General features: G+C 36.9%; 1 protein-coding gene across 3 annotated transcripts in view; it reads left to right on the top strand.

Moving 5' to 3' along the window:
• The first annotated feature begins 6,191 nt into the window (after positions 1-6,191).
• The window catches only part of LOC106074412 (uncharacterized), a 305,001-nt gene continuing 287,006 nt past the window's right edge, over positions 6,192-24,186 (top strand). For 2 of the 3 annotated variants that reach the window (XM_056009253.1, XM_056009254.1), the window contains exon 1: positions 6,192-6,582. The gene's annotated coding sequence lies outside the window, so the exon portion shown is untranslated. The remainder of the gene's footprint in view (positions 6,583-24,186) is intronic. The other variant, XM_056009257.1, reaches the window with a different exon arrangement.

A 24,186-nucleotide genomic window follows, 5' to 3' on the forward strand; every position in this document is an offset into this window, starting at 1 on the left:
TCTAAATCGTAACCATTAGAAAGCATCAGAACCATTCTTTTGACAACTGGCGTACTTATCTATTTGCTTTGGATAATGTCTTTCGTAAATCATGTGAAATTGGCACACGCAAAGAAAAAAAAAATCCCCTAAAATATTCAAGTATATCATTCAACTGACACATTGTAACATTTCCTTTATCTTGGCTACAGCTTCTTTTACAAAAAAAAAATAAAATTACATAGATATATTTTCAGAAATATCAATGGCCACTTATTTACTTTTCAATTTTACAAATTTTACATGAATTACATGTGAGATTTCAATAATATTTTATGCCTGAAAAATGTCGTCATTTGTTAAACGGTGACTATTGGTTGGCATCCTGATATTACGGTGCTAGCCACAAATTCAATAGATTCGATTTAAACATTTTTAAAAATCAAAGCAGTGTTCCTATACATACATGCAGCTGGTAAACATCTGAAAGTAAAGGTTTCACGTTTTCCTTGTGATATTAAGTATGACATAACATTTTAAACAGTTTGATCGAAATTCATTTAAAAAACAATATTTTTAGTCGAAATGAAAAGAAACGTATAAAGATCTATTTATTAATTGTGAATAACATGTTTCAATATTTAGCCATTTTTTAAAATTGTCAGTTATTCCCAAAGTGCTTTTTTTTAATTGGGTGTCACCCCCCAACGGGTGTCACCCGGTGCGGACCGCACCCTTCGCACCCCCCTAGTGACGCCACTGGATACAGATATTAGTATTTTTTAATGTTTATCTTGTTTGTAAATATGCTTCACTAAGAGAATATATTCCCAAGAACTGTTTGTCATGCTTCTTCAGCCAATCTTTGGATGAGCTAAAATAAAAAAAATAATGTATTTATTTTCCGTGCCCCTATTATTCTAACCTTACTTATTCCCCTCGTGTCTTTGTGGGTTTTTTGTGTGTGTATTTTTAGCGGCCCCCGAAAGGGGAAAAGACGCTATTAGTTTTGTGCGAAATGTCTGTCCGTCTGTCCGTCTGTCCGTCCGTCCCGTTTAGATCTCGTAGATTGGAAAAGATATTGAAAATCCGACATCAAAATATTTTAGACCATTCAAAGTTCTGATGCAACGGCTACTTTTTTTTTCTGAAAGCGAAAAATCAAATTTTTAAAATCAGTTATGCAAGCAGTTTTTTAAAGAGAAAAAGCTAATTAGTATGCATTATAAGTTAGACCTAAATTAAAACGAATAGTAATCTTGTAAACTTCATTTTCGTGTACCTTTTCTTCATTGCAAGCAGTAATTATTATTTTTTTTTATTTAGTTTCTTTTTTTTGAGCATTCGAATAAGAGATTGAACCTTTTCAAAACAATCACATCAATTATAAGACTTCAGTTAGGCCAGGAGAGGCGCGGTGGCTGAGCGGTAAAGCGCTTGGCTTCTGAACCGGGGGCCCCGGGTTCGAATCCTGGTGAAGAATAGGATTTTCAACTTCGGAATCCTTAGGCGCCTCTGAGTCCACCCAGCTCCAATGGGTACCTGATATTAGTTGGGGAAAAGTAAAGGCGGTTGGTCGTTGTGCTGGCTACATGACACCCTCGTTAACCGTAGGCCACCAAAACAGATGAACTTTACATCATCTGCCCTATAGACCACAAGGTCTGAAAGGGGAACTAGTTAGGCCAGTTTCACATCTAACTTTGCAATCACTTGCACCTATCTTTTGATCTGCTGTACCGTTGGGGCACTACACAAGATCTGTCCACATTCTTTCTCCATTCTTATCTCTCATTTGTCTTTGATATAATTTCATTTGGATGTTCTTTCTGAAAATATTGAAGCCTGCCTTGGTGGACCACTTCGGGGGCCGATTTTAAGTTTATGTTTCCACACAAACTGTCTTTGTAATCTTTGTTTTTTTTTTTTGTTGTTTTTTTTACTATTTTTCTCACTGGAGTCAGTTTGCAGGATAAATATTTTCAACAAGTCATGTTCTTTTTTTTTTTTTTCATTTTATTTGTTTCTTTAGGTTCTGTTTTGTTTTCTTTTTAGCGGCCCCCGAAAGGGGAAAAAAAGCTATTAGTTTTGTTATGTTTGTCTGTCTGTCCGTCCGTCCATTCGCCCCGTTTAGATCTCGTAAACTAGAAATGATAGTGAAAATCCGACAACATAATATTTTAGACCATTCAAAGTTCTGATGCAACGGCTACTTTTTTTTCTTTCTGAAAGCGAAAAATCAAATTTTTAGAATCACTTATGCAAGCAGTTTTTTTCATATAACTACACAATTTTTACAACCATTCATCATTAATAGCAACAAACATGGGAGTCTATTTAGAAAGGGATACCACTTTTTACCATATTTTCTAATATAGTTATGCAAACAGTTTAAGTTTTTTTGTAAAAAAAAATTATTTTTTTTTATAATTGCATTGCTTAGTTAAGTAAGTTTTATCATACTAACTACTACACTTACAAAAAAAAATGTTTACTTTTTTTTTCAAAGAGAAAAAAATCTATTTAGTATGCATATGAGTAGAACATAATTTAAAACAACAATTAATTAATAGTTTTTCATATTATCGCGTGAACTGCAGTGCGTCACCATATTCAATGAAACACATAACGAAACGATTTTTTTTTAAATTTTTAACGGAGGTTTTTTTTTTTTTTCCTTTCAGGCTTTGAATAAGAGATTGACCCTTTACAAAACAATGAGATCAATTAGATAATCATCTTATGACATTAGTTAGGCCAGGTCCACATAGAACTTTACGTTCACTTTCACCGACACCTTGGTCTGCTGGACCGTTGGGGCCTGGCTGGTCCGCTTCGGGATACACCTTTGAGTTTGTGTTTCCACACTAACTGTCTATGTAACCTTGTTTTTTTTATGTGTTTTGTTGAACGCAATGAGAGGAATTTTATGTATCAAATTACGTATACATTTAATTGTAGACATTATTAAACATCTATAATCTATTTATTTGTTTGCTTATACAAAATATATTAAAAAAATATTTTTTTTTGTTTAAAAAAAAGTGATTGACAGCACGGTAATTGAATTATCATTAAACTGCAATTTTCATACAATTGAAGAATGATATTTCAATATATACTATAAAATCGATGCAGGCTATAATGGTGGTTTTAAACTCATCATCTTTTATGAAGTAACGTCTGTATTATATAAGATTAGATAAACATTTTATTGTCTATTGGCTCTACACACAGTCAAAGAAGATACCCACTTTCCCATTTCATCACCTAACAATTGAGTTGTAAGAATGAAAAAAAACGCTCTTTAATAAGCTCCTCTTCTTTAAGTTCGTCTTCCAGTAAATCCCCAGTTTGAGGCTCAGGTTAATCCCGGAGTCGCCCTCGAATTTAGACTTCTCATCAAATGTGGTACCAGGCGTTCCACGATCAGTCTCGTTATTTTATCACGTGAATACATCAAACCATTTTATACAGATTGCGCTAAATATTACAATGGAGTGTCTTAGTCTGCGTACCGTATGAATTGTCGTTGTTGATCCTCGTTGCCTTGTATCACCAAAGTGCTGGTAGACAACTAAACTAGAGTATACTTTAAAAATAATATAAAATGATATTCTGAACAAAATCTAACTCATTACAATGAAATGTCTTTTCAGTCTGGCGTTCTGGAGTCATCTTTCCTACCTAAGACCGCTGATGTCAATACCGCTTACCTTGCATCATTCTCAACCAATCGCTAACCTCTTCCCATGTCACCATAGAAACACACTGATCGTATGCTCTGTGACCACCTTTGGGTTTCGTGCATGATTAGATTTTCTAATTGTTTATATTTTTTATGCTTCACATTCTGCAAGAGACTGTATTTCATAAGACAGAACTAATCAGGACACACTTCAATATGTCTGACATTTCGCAAGAGACTGTATTTCATAAGACAGAACTAATCAGGACACACTTCAATATGTCTCACATTTCGCAAGAGACTGTATTTCATAAGACAGAACTAATCAGGACACACTTCAATATGTCTCACATTCTGCAAGAGACTGTATTTCATAAGACAGAACTAATCAGGACACACTTCAATATGCCTGACATTTCACAAGAGACTGTATTTCATAAGACAGAACTAATCAGGTCACACTTCAATATTTCGACCCTGTGTGCTAACACATTTCTTTGGTTCACTTTTAGATTTAGAGGGAAAGAAAGTATGGGAACACACGACACAACCGACTCAAAGAACTTCACTACGCAGAGCTTCGAATAACGTCATTTTAATTGTCTACTAAATCAACAAAACAACACTGTACAATTTGTAATTTGATACACTCACTGCCCTAAGGCTTTACCTTAGATAGCCGTGCTGCTGCAGACACTCTGTACTGCTGTTGCAGACTTTCCGTCAGGTCCTAGACTCCTACTGGATTCTATTGCTCCGGACAGACTTTACACTGGACTCACTGTTCCGGACTGAATCTGAATCCCGAATCGAGAAGCGTGAATCATCTTGACCCTTGACATATTCGTTCTTTTTTTAAAGGGTCCCCGAAATTTCACGAAAGCGAATAGAACACCGCCATTTCCTACTACAGGATCATATGACCGTATCACATGTGAGTACTGTTAGGATCACAGTACATTCCTAAAGCGTAACACCGAGGCAAAGTGCACTGACTATGTCCGGAGTGCACTGATTAGCTCCAGAGTGCACTGATAAGAGCCAGAGTGCACTGATTAAGTCCAGAGTACAGGGAATAGGTCCAGAAAGCACTGATTATTTATAGGAGGCACTAATTATGGCAAGAGTGCACAGATTAGGGCAAGAGTATAGAGTTTAGGACCAGTTTGCATGGATTGTGCAGTAGTACATCGATGGTGCCAAAAAGCGTTGATAGTGCCATGGTATACTATTTGTGCCCCAGCATACAGAATCGCTAGTGTGCACTGAATTTCCCAGAGTAAACTAATTGTGTGCTATACAACGTACATACTTAAATATATGTTAAAAAACCTATTCGTCCTACCTGCAACAGGTGATGGGGTTCTACAATTAACAAAACATCGACACAGCAACCATTTCAGTGCATGCTATGTGCCATAAGAAAATAAAGATAACAAGAGAAATAAGGTTTACAGAACTCCTTAAGTTTTTGTCCAAATCTGAAGGCTACAACTTTTTCTCACGTCAAGATGTAAATGATGGCCTACAGGGCCTAACTATTGCGGGCCTAACTATTGCGGGCTACTATACGAAACGGAAAGCGCGGGTCCTAATCTGGGTAGGGATAAGCATAATGTTAAAATAAATATTTTGTATTAGAAAATGCATTCGTCTTTGTAATAAATTTTTATGAAATGAAAGCTGACAATGCCTTTTTTTTTCGCGCTTACGATTGGCACCCCAAAATGACAATTTTGTCTATTTGCCAGGAGACTTTTATGAATTTTTTAGGAGATATTAATAATTTCATGAGATTTCCAGTAGGCCCTGGAAAATAAGGAGGCTGCGGAAACCGTTATTTATATAACATATAATGGTTTAATTTAATAGTTTACCCCTAGAATTAGCAAGGGGACAATGAAAGTGCGGGGCACACTACAGCCGCCTAGGTTGCAGAGACCTACGCGAGAAAGTTCCTTTGTCTTATTATATTTAGGAGGCGCTGTGGTTGAGCGGTAAAGCACTTGGCTTCCAAACCGCGGTCCCGGGTTCGAATCCTGCTAAAGACAGGGATTTTTAACTTTAGGGCGCCTCTAAGTCCACCAAGGTACCTGTGGGTACCTGTCATTAGTTGGGGAAAGTAAAAGCGTAAAGTAAATGTTGGTCGTTGTGCTGGTCACATGATACTCTCGTGAACCGTGGACCACAGACACAGATGACCTCTACATCATCTGCCCTACAGATCGCAAGGTCTGAAAGGGGAACTTTACTTATTAAATTATGGAAATAACTTTAAAATCTGCATGCTTTAACCTCTCAGCCCCCCCCCCTCCTTTCAGCACACACACGCTCACCTACGCCATCGTTTGACGATGTAACATACAGTAGAGAGATAGACTCTTTTAACCTCTCCTAGACAAAACGTTCACACTTGCTCACGTCTTCAACGCAACGCTCGTGGCCCGCACGAGTTCTCTGCGGGTCGCGAGCTCCGCACGCGCCAGCGAAATTCTAATGAGGTGAAATGGATGTTGGCGCCAGCAGGGAGCCTCTTACCCCGCCACTTCCTCGGAGCCCCGTCGTCGTTCCTTTTTCATACTCCTCCTCCCCCCGTCACGCCGTCCTCTAACGCCCCTCCGCCTGTTTCCTATCTACTGTCACTCATTCTTAAGTTTTCAGCGGACATTGAAACACCGGTGAGCCGATGGCAGTAAAACTAAATTTTGGATTTCATTAACCAGTGGAATTAATTTGTCATATACCTATTTTATCGATTCAGTGTTGAGTATTTTTTTTTTCTTAGAAATAACATTGGGCTATCACATGACCTTGTATCAGCTCTAATAGCAGCGACAGAGTCACTTTTCATATTTGGACTTATAGCTGACCACATTAAGCTGTGCAGTTAACTCTCGTGGTGTTTAATAAGCACAGTGAGTACTTGGTGTTTATGTTTTTATGAACATTGTCTTGTGTTTAAAGTCATCTCCCCATACATGTCTACAGTCAATTCAAAATGGACATACAATAACAGCAAACATTACTGCAAGCAAAAAAATATAAACAAACAACATAGCTACAAAAATATTTGCACATAAACCTACAACACTGGCGAAAAAAAAACGTCAAATATACCTTAATTTAAAAAAAAACAAACAAATAAATCCTACAGAACCTACTCAGATAACTTAGAACAAACAATTTTTAAAAAAATTCTCAAAACGGAACCTACTAAGCAAGCTATTAACATATATAAATTCAAACAAACATTAAGATATGGTTAAAACAAGCCTACAAGGAAACCTACTAACATGCTTAACAGCAAACAACTGGCTTCGTTTAGGTTAGGATGAAGGACATTCAAATCAGAATATTTTTGTGCGCAGACTCCAATGCGTTCATTTCAAAACTAATATAGAGTAAAGTGCGAAGTTCGAGCAGTCCCGATTTGACAAGAGGTTCGAACAGTTCACTTTTTATTGCTATAACTTTTTTATTTGAATGTTTACCAAATTACTACTATATTGCTACTGCGCATGCACCTTTTTTCTTTACTTCCGACACATACTATTTCCTTTTCCTTGTAAAGGCTAAGTTCATGAAGAGGTCAAACTCAGGAGGTGTGGAATTATTCTTTTTTACTACCCGGTAGTGAAGGAAATGGGTAATGGGATTAAGGCTATTTTTAAGTCTGATGGTTCATCAGCTCAAAGAGACTATTTGAAGTTGTGGAGGGTGGGGAATGGTGCAATGGATAGTTTTCTTGCGCTGGAGTAAAAAGAAAATGACTTTATAGTAAAAATGAAATATTAAAACATGTTTTTAGATATATTTTCTTTGATCTGCTCGAACCTTCCATCAACCCGATCGAGCTTACTAACTGGGGAAAAATCCGCTCGAGGAAAAGTACGCTTGGCGATACTTACCCTACACCTCTTTGACTTCGTATTTGATTTTAACTAAGCCTAGTGATACATTAAATCCAATCTATTTTTATAGAAAAAAGGGCGAGGAATTCAGAGATACCATCAGTTTTTTCATAGGTCAGACCGTTACGGTGCTATACAAATCCAAACTTGAAAATTGCTGCCAGCGGGCTTAATGCGCTCTATTATCTTTTTAAATGAAATAGCATTGTATTATCATCTTTGTTTATTATTATTAGATCTATTATTATTATTTATATTATATCTGAGCTATGGTATCATAGACCACAAGGTCTAAAAGGGGAACTTTTTTATGGTATTGCTCTAGATGTGTGAACATATTTATATTATAGATTTGAACATCATCAGATAAAAGCTTAGGCTTTGAAATACTAAATCCAACAGAACGTGACTAGTATGAATGTGATTTCCTACATAGAAACAAAATAGGAATATTTAATCACATTATCCAGCTATCCCACATGAAAGCCACGCTAATTAATTATGGCCTTGAAAACTTTGGAACGCTGGGTAACGTTCTTAGATCGTCTAGTATCAAAGCAAAAGTAAAAAAGTCAACATTGTTTTATGTTCTTGTACGTGAATTATGCAGACACGCTGTTACCATCCAGAGACTTTAAATGAAAGTTATTAATAAAGATCCATTTTCCTGTTATGTATATAGAGATTAATAGGGCTAACTATGCCGATTTCCCATTATTAAATTATGAAACTAGTCTCGTACTAGTTACTTCTAGTATAATGAAGTTAAAAAAGTACGAGTGTATTATTTATAAATTTACTCATTCGCTTTCAAAAATCTACATCACAGATTTAACAGTAACCCTCCGTCATAGTTTTACAAATAAGTGATTAACACGGAAGAGAAGACATTATGAAAACCTAAGCTTTCAGATTATACGATATAGTATTTATTGGAATAAGGCTAGTCTTCAATTCCAGAGATTAATGAGGAATGCAGTATCCCCAGTGGCTACGCAGCCCCAGCTGTGACCCACATATTTAGCCACATCCAGCGCAGGCATAACCCAATGGAGATCCATAACCCTAACCCCAAAATATTTCTGAGACCTAAGCATTTTTGTAAGGCGAAGATTTTATATGAAAAATTTAATGTTAAATGTAAGAAGATAGTTTTACCACAGTGACTAATGTACGACATGTATGATAACACATTTTTATGTATTTTGTACAGAAGACATGTTGGTACTAATATTAACAGATATAATCAATTAAAAATTGAAATTAAAAAGATAGAAACCAAACGAAACAATAAGCTGATAAACTAGGATTCTAAAATCTAGAAATAGATTTGTATGTGAAGTCCAAAGTGTATTATTTGTATCTACAGTTTGTGTGAGACCACAACATAACCCACGCAGCGTCTCTAAGTAAAAACGTCTGTCCTATGGACTCCTTGACCAACGGTTATTTAGTGCAACCCATTCATCTCTCACGTCTAGAATGATAGATTCCACTGCTCTAGATGTGTTGCGTAAATATACGAGTGTTCTTTTTTTTTTGATCTAGTCCATCCCATTCAATACTTGTTTTGGACACAAGACGATAAAGATGTAGTTAGAATGGACGGAGCCCTGGGGCAGACAAGTTTAGTTACAAGAAACTTTTACAGTGTACTTAAAAGTGTGTTACTTAAGGACACTAAGGATATTATTAAACAAAATGATCAGGACACTAAGGATATTATTAAACAAAAAGATCAGGACACTAAGGATATTATTAAACAAAAAGATCAGGACACTAAGGATATTATTAAACAAAAAGATAAGGACACTAAGGATATTATTAAACAAAAAGATCAGGACACTAAGGATATTATTAAACAAAATGATCAGGACACTAAGGATATTATTAAACAAAAAGATCAGGACACTAAGGATATTATTAAACAAAAAGATCAGGACACTAGGGATATTATTAAACAAAAAGATCAGGACACTAGGGATATTATTAAACAAAAAGATCAGGACACTAAGAATATTACTAAATATAAATTTGAATATTCTTTTGTTATAAAATATTACTGCTCTATTTTGAGTTCATTCAAGTTTCTTTGTGTTTTCACTTGTAACAGTTTTGACGACAGACATAAAGTCATGTGTAGCCTGTCTGACCTCATTGGCATGTAGAGGCGATAGCAACAGTCGTGAACCGACTGGCTGTACTAATTAGAATTGTTGATAGCATGATTTGTTGTGTTTTTTTTCTGGTTGTCGAAATTTGAATAGCCATTGGGCAGGAACCACGTAGTCCTAAGGTATATGTAAAAATAAGAAGTTGGTTGATAACGTTGGTAGCAGTTAGTTGATAAACAATGTGTTAAATTAGAGTAACTTTATTGAGTTACAGTGTGGCTAGCGGGTAAATGAATTATTATGTTGTATCACTCCGAGGTGGAAAAGTGGTAAAGTGCTTGGCTTCCGAACCGAGGGACTCCGGGTTCGAATCCTGTGAAATTGGTATATATATATATATATATATATATATATATATATATATATATATATATATATATATATATATATAAATATATATATATATATTTCGAGCTCTTTAGGGTGCCCTGAGCCCACAACCAGCTCTAAATGATACCTGCCCACATTAGTTGGGGAAAAATAAAGTTAGTTAGTCGTTGTGTTGGCTACATGACACTCTTATTAAAGGAGCCACATAAAATATAATCTTAACATACAATGATCCCGAAATTAAAAATACTAGTCTTCACTAGTCTTCAAACCAGTGCCACATTTCGGAAGCCAAGCGCATTAACGTCAGCCACGGCGCCACCCTTTCTCATCTAATCTTCTGATCTCACCACTTTGATCTCCTCGTTGTTATTGGTTATAAATCTATCTCTATCTTTCAATTCTTCTCTCTTTCCCTTTTTTTCTTTTTATCTCTCCCTTCCTCTCTCTCTATCTTTCTCTTCTTCTCTCTCCATCTCTCCCTTCTTCTTAATCTCTCTATCTCCCTTCTTCTCTCTCTATATCTCCCTTCTTCTTAATCTCTCTATCTCTCCCTTCTTCTCTCTCTATCTCTCCAATCTTCTCTCTCTATCTTTCAATTCTTCTCTCTCTATCTCTCCTTTCGTCTCTATCTCTCCTTTCTTCTCTCTCTATCTCTCTCTTTTTCTCTCTGTATCTCTCCTTTCTTCTTTCTCTATCTCTCCTTTCTTCTCTCTCTATCTCTCCCTTCTTCTCTCTCTATCTCTCCCTTCTTCTTAATCTCTCTATCTCTCCCTTCTTCTCTCTCTATCTCTCCAATCTTCTCTCTCTATCTTTCAATTCTTCTCTCTCTATCTCTCCTTTCGTCTCTATCTCTCCTTTCTTCTCTCTCTATCTCCCTTCTTCTCTCTCTCTCTCTCCTTTCTTCTCTCACTATCTCTCCATTCTTCTTAATCTCTCTATCTCCCTTCTTCTCTCTCTATCTCTCCCTTCTTCTCTCACTATCTCTCCATTCTTCTCTCTCTATCTCTCCTTTCTTCTCTCTCTATCTCTCTCTTTTTCTCTCTGTATCTCTCCTTTCTTCTTTCTCTATCTCTCCTTTCTTCTCTCTCTATCTCTCCCTTCTTCTCTCGCTATCTCTCTCTTCTTCTTTCTCTCTCTCTCCTTTCTTCTCTCTCTATCTCTCTCTTCTTCTATCTCTATCTCTCTCATCTTCTCTATCTCTCCTTTCTTCTCTCTCCATCTCTCCCTTCTTCTCTCTATCTCTTACTTCTTGTCTCACTATCTCTCCTTTCTTCTCTATCTCTCCCTTCTTCTCTCTCTCTATCTCTCCCTTTTCCTCTCTCTATCTCTCCCATCTTCCTCTCTATCTCTCTCTTCTTGTCTCTCTATCTCTCCTTTCTACTCTCTCTATCTCTCCCTTCTTCTCTCTCTATCTCTCCCTTCTTCTCTCTCTATCTCTCCCTTTTTGTCTCTCTATCACTCCTTTCTTCTCTCTCTATCTCTCCCTTCTTCTCTCTCTATCTCTCCTTTCTTCTCTCTCTATCTCTCTCTTCTTCTCTCTCTATCTCTCCTTTCCTCTCTCTATCTCTCTCTTCTTCCATCTCTATCTCTCCCTTCTTCTCTCTCTTTCTCTCTTCTTCTCTCTCTATCTTTCCTTTCTTCTCTCTCTATCTCTCCTTTCTTCTCTCTCTCTCTTCTTCTCTCTCTATCTCTCCTTTCTTCTTTCTCTATCTCTCCCTTCTTCTCTATCTATCTCTCCGTTCTTGTCTCTCTATCTTTCCTTTCTTCTCTCTCTATCTCTCCCTTCTTGTCTCTCTATCCCTCCCTTCTTCTCTGTCTATATCTCCCTTCTTCTTTATCTATCTCTCTCTTCTTCTCTCTCTATCTCTCCCTTCTTCTCTCTCTATCTCTCCCTTCTTCTCTATCTATCTCTACTTTCTTCTCTCCCTATTCTCATACAGTTTCTTTCTAATCTTCTCTCTCTATCTTTTAATACTTCTCTATCTCTCCCTTCTTTTCTCTCCATCTCTCCTTTCTTCTCTCCCACCCAATTGATTTTCTCCTTTCTCCCTATTTCTCTCCAATCAATTTTTCCTTCCCACACCTTCCCACTTTTCATCTTTTTCATCTCTCTTTTACACACACACACACCTTTTTTTTTCTCTCTGTCTCCTCTTCTTCCTGCTTCCTTTAACCCATGTACATTGACACTATCCAATCGAATACCTAGTATTTAGTCAAGGCTACACCAGTAAGTCTCAGACTTATACTGCTGACGCCTCACAGACCGAAAAAAAATTTTTTTTCCTATCCCCGTAGTCAGCTTAGTAGTCTGGGTGAGTGGCGCATTAAGCTCCCTTAGCGGGTTGCGCGTTTTCCTGCATTCAGATAGTCATGTTCATGGCTTATACTATGCAATGTTTCTACTAGCAAGAAAAGAGCGTAATCCAAATAAAGTTCAATTCTAATGAGGTGGGACGTGCCGGATACTCTAGTGTGAGACACAATTCAGTCAGTAGAACATGGACTTTGGAGATGGTGTTGATCTTCGTAAAATCATTTTGGTGTTCAGCAAGTCTTGTAGCGGACCTGATTTGTATACCCCTAAGACGTCTATAGAACGATGGTAGCTTACTTGACTAAGAACAAAAAATGATCTTTCAGAAACAACAGTTGGTTCATGTTTTTGGAGTTGCACGAAAAAGAAACGTTTTGAATCGATGTCGCTAGAGAATCCTCTCGCTTAAACAGTATGTAGCGTTTTACTTACAAGATGAATTAAATTATTTTAACATTTGTAAAAATGTCAAAAAACAAAAACAAAAAAAAACTTTTTATAAAGAAAAAAAAGTTTCTCTAAAGGGAAATAAACTTCGTGCCTAATACTATATCTATCAATGATGTAAAAGCTATTTCCCTTGAACTAAAACAGAATAATTAATTACCAATTAATTGACTAATTGAATATTTTTGTTTATTGATTGATGTATTGTTAAGTACAATAGATGGTATCAACTTGATCGGAGAATGCGTTAGGGAGAAATAAGCGTTAACAATTATCTAAGGGAACTAAATCCAACAAATTTGGCCATATCTGTGAATACTGAAGTATTAGTTTCTCTTGTTGCTATTAAACAAAATAATGAATTAACAGTAATGTACTGTCTAATAGGTTACTTATTTTTATTGATTCATATCTAGTCTATGTCAATGAATAATTGTGTTTCAGCTTGTCTGGGAGAAATAACATATACACACTTTTTACCAGACAGACAGATTGATTTGATATAAGCTTTGTTAGAAATGGCTTATAGCTAACCTGCTTCCACAGCTTGAGAAACGCTGGGCTAAGCAAAAAAAAAATGGAAGAGGGGAATGTTGTTGCGTACTTTTCTGTTTACCACACTGAATGCCTCGTAAAATGTATTGAATCATGCAACCAACCAAAGGCTCCAATATGGTACTCAGTGTAAGATGAGACTCTGTGAGCTGGATCGATGAATCGTGCATGCCACTTTGATTCTAAACCATTTCTCTTTTTTTGTTTTGTTTTTTGTTTTTAATTACACACCGACGAGACGAGGGAACAGCGCTCGGTTGCAAAATTAATGACAGGGGAAGTACATCACAGTCCAACGTAACTCTTGTTTTTTTCACTAAATGGCCACCCTATTGTTACATGAGGGGAGATCCATAACATTAGAGTATGGAGACGGTGAGGTAGTCGCCCCTATTGCCCTCATCCTGGATCTGACAATGTTTTGATTTGTATTTTAATGCACATAATAATACGCTATTTTTGTATCCCCCATAAAAGTTACATTATCCAATGTAATTTAAGTATGTTCAATATAATAAACTAAGGATGGTACCTCTACATTAACCAGTGTTTACCAGCAGGGCATGCCTTAGGCCACTGCAGCCTATTCGGCAACAATTGGCCCCGCACCCCTCGCTAATTCTAGGCCTCCCGCGGACTCCTGATTTTCCAAGAGATCTTGGAAATCTCCTGAAATTGCAAAACATATGGTAAACTCACAAAAATCTTCTAAAAAATAGACTAAATTGTCATTTTGGGGTCTCATTCAATATGTAAAACACTAAATCCTACGCGAGTAAAAAAAAAGGCATTGCTATATTTCTTTAATAAAAATGTACTGCAATGACTAATTTATTTTGTAATACAAATCTCAATTTTCACTCATCCTTTTAAAATAAAACAAAATTCATCAGCTTCTCATGTCATGCTTTAACGTGCCGTCATGCACCCAATAACGACATAGTTCAGCTTCCTACGTATGGTAGTCCATTAGAGGCTAGGTTAGCTCTAGTACTTGACCCATCCCAGTGGAGTAGCTCATTTGGGGGACCGGGGGGCTTGATCTCTTTAGGGGCCCCTTTATTTTGGCAATCGACATCATGTCACGAGATAATGGCGTAATATTTAATATTTAATGGAAAAAAAATATGAACACTCATTTGGGGGCCCCCTCACGTGCGGGCCCAGGGGATTTTCAAATTCTACCCCTCCACCCCCTCCATAGCTACGCCACTGATTTATCCGTTTTCTAGGGTGTACGTTTCTCTATAGAATAAATGTATATTGTATAGATCTAGAACTTCCACATACGTTAGCAGACACAAAGCATTTAAGGTATTATATTAAATACATTTTCGCTTTGAAGAATTTAAAAGTCACAAAATAATTATTTCCGACAACCTGTTCTTCACACTACTTCTTCATTGGTTATTATATCTTGCTACCTTATTTTAAAGATCCGCCTTTAGCATTGTGGGTGGAAAATAATCAGCTTTTTACTGCCAAGGGTAGGTTGATCAAGTTTCGATACCTAGAGCAAAAAACAAAATTTAATAAAATACTTTGAAAGACACAAAGATAAAGGCACATTCCTCGCCCCATATGCTAGGACAAATTTGTACAAATGCTCCTTCTTTCCTAGTGCTATTAGAGCATAGAATGGGTTGCCCTAACCCTAACCTTAGCCAGGAAAACCAGTGACTTGGCAGAATTTAAGTCATTGGTTAATATGCATGACTGAATGCATGACGCGTAGGACGTAATCATCTTCTTTTTTGAAGTAACGTCTGTATAATATAAGATAAGATAGAGCAGAACGTATTGGCCACTCCTACAAGAAAATGAAAAGTGTGCATAGAAGGGAATACAAAAATGTACCATGTACTTTTTAACTCTAGATCAGAGTTTCTCAAACCTTTTCCTTAACGGAACACTTCGAACATCAAGAGTATTTGGCGGAAAACTATTTCTTTTAGAGAGGTAAATTCACGTAGTTAATTTTGCCAGAAGTTCGTGGTACACCTATTCAGGTCTAGCGGAACACTAGGGTTCCGAAGAACACAGTTTGGGAATCACTGCTTTAGATCAAGGACACAATGCAACCAACTTCTGCATCTTACCACGCCAGCGATACTACGCACCAAAAGGAGAATGAAAGTACTGGTTGATATTTTTCTATGACCAGAATTTTAGGATCGGTAAAAATAATTTTAAAAATGTCAGGAGGAATCTCAAAATCTTCCCACCGCCGATCTAAGAATATTTATTGGTTAATTATCGAGATCTGATATTATAAATAAGTGTTCATATTATTTTTTTTTTAAATATCGGAATAAGGGAATAAAAAACCTGCCAACCAAATAGTTGCATTATCTTTACAGCCATTCATCGCTAAACAAAAATAACAATTGGTATAAAAATATTACAAGATTAATCTCTGGAAATCGAATTTGAGAAATTGACTCGATGAATCTTCTACCGTTCAAGCCATATTTCATTTTTTTTTGTTTGGTTTCAGGCACCATGTTGCTGCTATTCTCTCCTTTCCACTCAGTTCTGGCCATTGTGTATTTTTTTTTTTTGCAATTTCTTTTGTCCTTCAGATGCTTCAAAGAATGTTTGTATTTCTTTCTTAGAAAGCAAAACAAGTTCTTTGGTCTTGATTCTTTTTTTTCTTCTGTGGCCGAGCATCTTTCTTTAGTTCATCATCATCACGCCTCATCACGCCTCATTAATATTTTCTTGCACTCAATTGTACATTGGATAGAATTCTAACATTTTTTCTTTTTTTGAATTGAAAATGAAGGCTGCAAACCAAATCGGAAGAGGACCGACAACGGCAGTCTCTTTTGTTTGACTCTCTAATCAAGGCAATCGAGACCATTCGCTATAGAAGGCCTAAACACTGACCTGCAACGTCAGAAACTGTGGGCACCACGTCGTATACACCTGTGACATAACAACGAGCTATTGGTCTCAACTGCCCAAAGGTTGTGACATTGCAGGTCAGTGTTCAGACCTCCATAACGACTGGTCTCGCTCTAATGGACCGCATGAGTATTAAACGAGCAGGCTTTAACCCGATGTTATCACAAAATAATTCTGGATCGAGTAAAACGACGGGCGGAGCCAACGACTGACAGATTATACGAAACTATAGCGGCTTTTCCCCTTTTGGGGACCTCTTCAAAAAAAAAAAACCCCACAAAAAAATAGATTTACTATTAAATCTTTAGCATTTATAGAGTGCATAGTTCGCGGGGTGCTTTGCAGATGTGCTTGATGTACATGATATAAACCCTACTATAAAACCTTGATACAAAACTTACATAATACTCAGGTATAACACATAACAAATTATCTTTTGCGTTTGTTTATATAGAAAAAAAGTCAGGTACACGCTAAAGTCAACAAGTAAAATATAAAAATTACTTTAAAAAAAAAAAGCTTATGTAAGGGAAACCACCGAACAATCACTGCATCTCTGAGTACTGCAATATTATCTCCCATTTTTCTAGATTCATGTATTGTCTTAGGCTATAAATAATTATGCAAATTCATCTGAGAATATGAAAAGTGGGAGAAAGACGGTAAAAGAATCCCCCCCCCCCACCCCCCAACATGACAGGCAGAGTTGATATCAACTTTGTAAAATGTACCTGGCCAGGTGTATATTTAATTTGACAAGACTTTTTAGTCTACTTCACCTGGCGCATTCAAACCGATACGCACGTTAGCAAACAACATTGTTTCAGATCTTCCTTCAGATAGGAAGATTTTGTACGCCTCAAACTCAAAAAGTCCAGCAAGATAAAAGGGGTGGCGGCGGGCAGGGTTCAATTCCTGGTTCATTTTGACTGACGGGCTCCAGTGCTTACCACACGAAATGACAGCTGTCCACAAGATAAGTCAAGAATTGAGATGTTTCTGTCAAGGTCGTAAGATTTCACACAAGGAACATGAAACAAACAAAAACGTTTGAATATTTCTTTAAAGAATTGCTCATCACCATCGTAGCCGATATTAGTTAATAATAATGTTATGTTACAAAATGGATTCTCTTTAAACATTTTTGAGGCAAAACATTTGTAGAGTATAAGAACGATCTAGGAGCAAATTGTAAAGATAAAAGACAAGAAGAGTGGATAAAATTACATTCTGGGTATGTCGGAATAACCCTAGTCCCGATACGAATGGGGGGAAGTTGCTTTGGAGTCAGCTTGGGTGCCCCAAGGAATTTTCTATCTTTGCGCAATAGAACTGTTGTGACTGTAATTTTTTTGTTATCCCTCTAGTATACTTTTGTTGCTAGTGGGTTACTGAGATGTGTCCACCTAAGGCTAGATATTAGAATATACATATGGTGTATTTAGACTGGTGCAACATTACAGTGTAATAAGGCGCCGAATGATAATTAACAGTAAATGTTTGTTTCTAGAAGCTTTCTAATTCTCCATTCTTATACAAACTTTGAGTTTTTGTCTAACATCCTATTCCTCCTAGTTCATCATATTTATAACATTTTTTTCCCTTCTCGGCCTGTACTTTCCATATTCTAATTTTGGCCCTTTGTGCCTCGTTCTCTTTTGCACTTGGTTACATCTTGATCTCCCCTTGTTTTCTAACGTTTCTTACCGCCCTTAGTCTTCATTCACCTCCCCTCCCCCCCCCCCTTGTACCGGATACACAGATACAGAGAAGCTATTAATATCAAATATGTATTCCTTCACAATCAGGACAGTTCAGAGTTCGAACTCGTCCCCCCATTTTCTCTTCTCTCTATCATTCATTCCACCTCTCGACCTTCGTCACTTCACGCGGGCAGGATAGAGCTGTCCAGGAGATGGTGTGTGGGAAATCTGAGATACGAAGTCGTATATCGTTCCCTAGGAAATAGAGATTCTTTAGCATACTCTTACAGACTCATTTTTTTAAACACACGCACTCACACACTAATATGTTCTGCGTTTCACAGGCTTGCAGAGGCGTTGCTATTAGTGGCTGTGGGATGCTCGGACCCTTTTTTTTTTTGGCCTATCAGTATTAGAAATCAGTGAACAAGTGATAGTCATAGTTTGATCTAAGATAGAACAATTGTCGAGCAGTAAATACAACAAGAAAAAACTTTTTTAAAAAAATACTTTAATTTAAAAAAAAAAGCTAATACTAAGTGTAGTTTATCAATTAGTTTTGAGCAGTCTTGTAATAAGGTTTGAAATAGATCTAGACCTATAACAATAAATCTTTGGAATTAGAAATATTTTTACCAATCATTTTCGTTTAGTGCTATTTCGTGATTTTGGCTTGATTCTAACACTTATCTGAACGAGGGGGGGGGGTAGGAAGAAAAAAAATGATATCTGAGTGAATTTTACCGTAATTGTTTTATAAAAGCATTTTCAAAAAAGGGGGTGGGGGTGGGAACGACCTAAATTCATACTTATCACTCAAGCCTCTTCAAACCAACATTCTAACCACTCTGCTAGTGAGGAGTGTCTGAAAAAACAAAAAGATTGTATAGTTATCTATTGTCTTACTTGAAAGCGGCAATCGAAAAAGGTGACTAATTCAGATTATAGGAGGCGCGGTGCCTGAGCGGTAAAGCGCTTGGTTTCCGAACCTGGTGTCCCGGGTTCGAATCCTGTTGAAGACTGGCAATTTTAATTTCGGGATCTTTGGGCGCCTCTGTGTCCACCCAGCTCTGACATTAGTTGGGCAAAAGTAAAGGTGGTTGGTCGTTGTGCTGGCCACATGACACCCTCCTTAACCGTGGGTCACAGAAACAGATGACCTTTACATCTTCTGCCCTATAGACCACAAGCTCTGAAAGGGGAACTTCTTTAAAATTTAACTTAAACCACCACCTCAGTCAACTACAATTTCTTTCCCTTGTTCGAGATACTAAACACAATAATTAATTACCAATAGTTCAGAATCGCATAAACCATGGAAACAAGAGAGCATCATCTTCAACTAAATAAGAAAAATAGTTGAAAAAGAAGTTATGCCTTTAATATATGTTTATGTTGTCTCTCTTCTAAAACATATATGTATGTGGTAGTATTTAAATATTGTATAATTTAATAATACTAATACTACTTGTAAAATCTTTCTTATCCTTACATATATCAAAATATTTTAAGAATAAGCAAATTATTTATATGACATTACGGCAGGCATTTGGCATAGGTAAACTAGGCACCAGCCAAGGACTACAATCGGCACGAGCCTTGCACAGACCTGAAAAAAAAATTAGAAACAAAATTGCGAAACTAGGATCTGATCTCAAATAAAGTAGAACACTCTGACTGTTTCCCAATCTCTCTACTTAGGAACTTGTGATATATGCATTGCAATTATTAATCGTTTTTATATAGAAGGGCAAGATTAGCGTAATTTTATTTTTTCGCTGTTTTATTTCATTTTGGGGCCATCAAATTCACTACGCCTAGGGCCTCCAATTATCTAAGGTTGGCCCTGATAATATTTGTGTAACATTTTCTCTGTGTGCTTATGTTTTCATGTTAACTATTTGTAAAATGTTTTACATGTTTCGGATGTTCCTTAAGAGTTGAAGATAGTTTACTTCCAAGTCCAAACCTCCCGCAGGACGACAGGGGATGGGACCGGGCAGGGTTTGAACCCGTGACCATCGATAATTCCAAACGATAGTCCAGCGCGCAAACCGCACGACCAGGCAGCCATACTTTCTAACTGTATTAAGTCAATTAAGTAGATCTTAAACAATGAGTCAATTCAGATGTCTTCTCTCGTACAATATTGTCTACTGTGGTGAAGACAATGCATAGCTCTTTGCTTATCTCGCCTAGAGTCGAGTTCACACCTTGATAGCTCTGTAATCAAAACTAAGACTTAGGCCAGCAGCTGTTCCGTTCGTTCGTCTTTGATGGACGGTAAACCGAACACCCGCTGTAAGTAATTGTATCTGAAGTGTACGTCTTTTTACGACTTATTACTGTACTGATAAGATGTCGCGGGGGAATTGTCTCTAAAAGTGCGGTCCAAGGTGGGAGTTCTTTTTTATAAACATTATAATTGTTTTTTTTATTATTTATTTTTCACTTAAAATGTAATTAGAATGTTTTTTTTAGAGATAAAATGAGAGAGAGAGAGAGAGAGAGAGAGAGAAACATTGGGAGGGTGCTAGAAAGAAAAAGAAAGTGATGGGAAAATACATTTAGTAGGTACTCACTACACATTTAGGAGGTACTCACTACACATTTAGGAGGTACTCACTACACATTTAGGAGGTACTCACTACATAAATATTGTCTATGCATTAAAATCTGTAATCTAATAATCTCTTGAATGTCCTCCTCTTGAGACCTGATGACCTGTGAGATTACTTCCTGTGTTGATGAACTTGTGTTCTTAATGGGCGAGCCTGACAAATAAAACGTTCACTGTCTTAGTTCGGACAAAACGTACAGCCTCCACCATTGTGCTGTGACCATCGTATTATCGTCAAAGTTGGCGTGATAGTTTCCTGAGAGATCATGTTGAAGTAGTGGTTTGTTTCTGTTTCACACTCGACTATATTTCTCGACTAAAAACGGTTGAGAGCCAACGTCTTGTCTTATCTTATTAGTTATATACGTCATTTCAAAAGAGAAGATTCGTCCTACGGGTGTCTATGTGTTAACCTAGTCGTGGATGCTAATTAGAGACATTGACTCTCCAAAGTCGTTGGTTTTCCTGGCTGATTCAGGCAATCGATTCCATGCTCTAATGGCACTAGGGAAGAAGGAGTAGTTGCACGACTTTGTCCTAGCATAGGGAATGTCACAGTGTTGTGCAAGGGTTATTAATTAGTTTAATAGATGTTATCAAAGCTCACCGATAGACTTGACAGAGACCAGACAAAGGTTAGGACAATGTCAGTTAGGTGTTTGTCTTGTAGAGAGACTGATATGTGGGTCGGGACAGACATTAGCAATGTTAGTTTAGGCGTAGGCTAGATACTCAGCCTATATAGAGTAGAGTTTGGGGCAATCGGGACACAACGCCATGTAGTTTTAGCAGGGGCGTGTGTCGTATGCTAGGCGTTTTCTGGTGAACGACACATACAGACATTGGGAGCAAGTCGCCGAGGTTGGCTCGCGATCTTGGCTCCAAGATGTGTGAGTTGTTTGCCAGAGACAACATGTAGGAACTTTAATTCTTAAGGACCAGGGTAAGAAGAAATGTTTTTATTAGTTATATATCTAGTATTAGATGTTAATTGATTATGAATAAATAGAATGGCGCTTTAGCTAGTTGTTAGCGATATCTTGATTATTTGTCTATTTAGAGTGACAGTCTTGGCGACTGTCTGAGTCTTAGTGACAGTCTGACGGTCAGAGACGGTAGATCTATATATGGTGTATCTTTGCCTGCTACTCAAGGGGATATCACTCTAGTATTGAGCGGACTGTGACGTTGGGTTCCAGGATCCGTGCAGAGACTAGAGAGAGAGAGAGAGAGAGAGACAAGAGAAATGGAAAGTTCATCGTGACCTACAGCCAAGCATCAATGTCTATGTGATTATTAAATTTTAATTCTAGAATCACATGTTATATGTAACTATAGTTGTTAATTAAATATTTATTTTTCATATGCAAATTTGTGTCCAGAGATCATGATTTATATCATTATTGAATATTGTGGTCTTTAATCCATAGTCATCTGTGATGTGTGTGTTTTATCAGCTAAATTACATCAGTAAGAATCACCCTAGACGTATAGCCATCAAGAGCTGATATCAAGATCTTGACAATTGGGGCCTCGTCTAAAGTTTTATTTTAATTTTCTACGACACTTTAATGATGTCTGGGGGCTAATGAATAACTGGGACCTGTTATTTTTCTTTAAGTGAAAATACTTTAGTTATACTTGATATAGTATTGACATTTATTTTTTTATCCATCATAGTATTGAGAAAATTGTATTTTGCTTGTAAAGGTTTGGACGAATATTCACTGCTTAGAATTAGCATTAAGTAGAGTTTCTGTTTACACTTGTAATACCATGATTGTATTTTTCAAGATTTTTTTTTTTCTACATTTTGTTTTCTGCCTAGCATTTGTTGTGGTACAGGTGAATTGGCTGTTTGGCAGTGGACGTCACACATGATCTATTTTTAGACTGTCACTCCTGATTCCTGCGCCCATTGTCTTGGGGCCTTCGTGTATCCACGGTTTGAGGGTAATGTAGTTATCTTCAGCGCGTGTTTTTTCAATGTTTAGGTAAGCTGTATGATGTAGTGAGATAGGTGTAAGTTTTCTTGTTTTTATTTTTGATAGGGAGCTTAGGGATTTCATAGAGGTGGGATAGAAAGAGGTGGACATTATTTTTAAAGCATAATTACTGCACTGGGCAGTGTTACATTTATACTGTGCTTATACTGTGTTTTTTGCAGGCAGACAGGGGCGAGTTATTGTTTGGAGAAGGTAGAAGGGGGTTGGACCTGTATGTTCGCGTTGGGCAAACGTATAGTGTCGTTGTCCTCAGTTATTTTTTTTTCTTGCTTTTTAGCTTGTTAAGTTTTGTAGATGGTTAGCCAGGTGAGCAGTACTGTTGGCCAGTTGTTTTTTTTGTTGCCATTTTGGTGTTTTGATAGGCGGGATAGGGGGTTTGAGAGACAGACAATGGCGTTGGGTCATGTAGTGTCTACCCCACCCATGTATTTTAGTAATGCCTATCAAACCTTGTAGTTGTTAATGGAAGTTTTGGAATTTCGTTTCCAGTGCCATGCCAGAGGGCAGGGACATTTGTTTTTCTTCTCCCTCTTAGTTGAGGTCGAGCGTTGATTTTTTTTACCTGGTGTGTCCTTGTTGTACGGATTCATGGTAGTTAAGTCACAGGGTGACGTAATGATTTTTTGTTGTTGCGGCAAGAGTTGTTTTTTTTTTTACAGTGGGTCTCGAGTTTTGTTGGGCCTGGTTTCAGTTTTTTGTATGCCGTCTATTTTTTTTGCTTGAACGTGTTGATGATAGTTGGCTATAGCTCTATATAGAATATCCGACATTAGGTATGTCGTGGATTTTTTTATTTCAGTGAGATGTTGCTGTGTTGACAGATCATCAGTTTATCAAGGTCATTTGATTAGTTTGTTCAACGTTTGATATTACTAAGATGTTAAAGTTTAGGCCTGACGAGCTTGAATTGGTATTGATTTTTTTTTTACATAGATTTTTTTTTGTTGGCAAATATTTGAGCTTTAGCTGAGTTATGGCGATTAATGTACACGCTATCTAGGTAGTTCAGAAAATTGACGTTTTAGGACATTTGTATCCAAGGTGGAACATGAGTTGTTTGTTGAAGAGTCAAGTGAGTCCTTCTAATGGGGGAGGGTGCATAACAGACACTGAAGTAAATGACAAAGCGTTGTTTTTTTTTCTACGACATGTGTGATGGACACTGGCAATGAGTACAGCCATTTTACAATTTCTATTCTATTATAGGGATGCTAATGAATTTTGTATTTTCATTTTATTATCATTATGTTTTAGTTACTTATATATTGAATTATACTGTTCTATATTTAGGTCGAAAATAAGATGCAAGTGGAGCTTGCAATCCGAAAAACTTTGTCCATGATTAGATGATATCATTTTTCTTACTTTTAGTTTTATATTAATTCGTGTTTTACTTGCACTCAAGATTTGATTGGCAGAATTGCATGTTCACTTTGATGTATATTTTTTTTGTAAATCTACTTGCAGAGATTCATGACTATATTATTTGATGTTTAAAGTTGAAGTTTGTGACAGTTGCAGTGCAGATATATGAGATGACGATGTT

The sequence above is a fragment of the Biomphalaria glabrata genome, chromosome 13, assembly GCF_947242115.1.
Source record: "Biomphalaria glabrata chromosome 13, xgBioGlab47.1, whole genome shotgun sequence".
Taxonomy (NCBI): domain Eukaryota; kingdom Metazoa; phylum Mollusca; class Gastropoda; family Planorbidae; genus Biomphalaria; species Biomphalaria glabrata.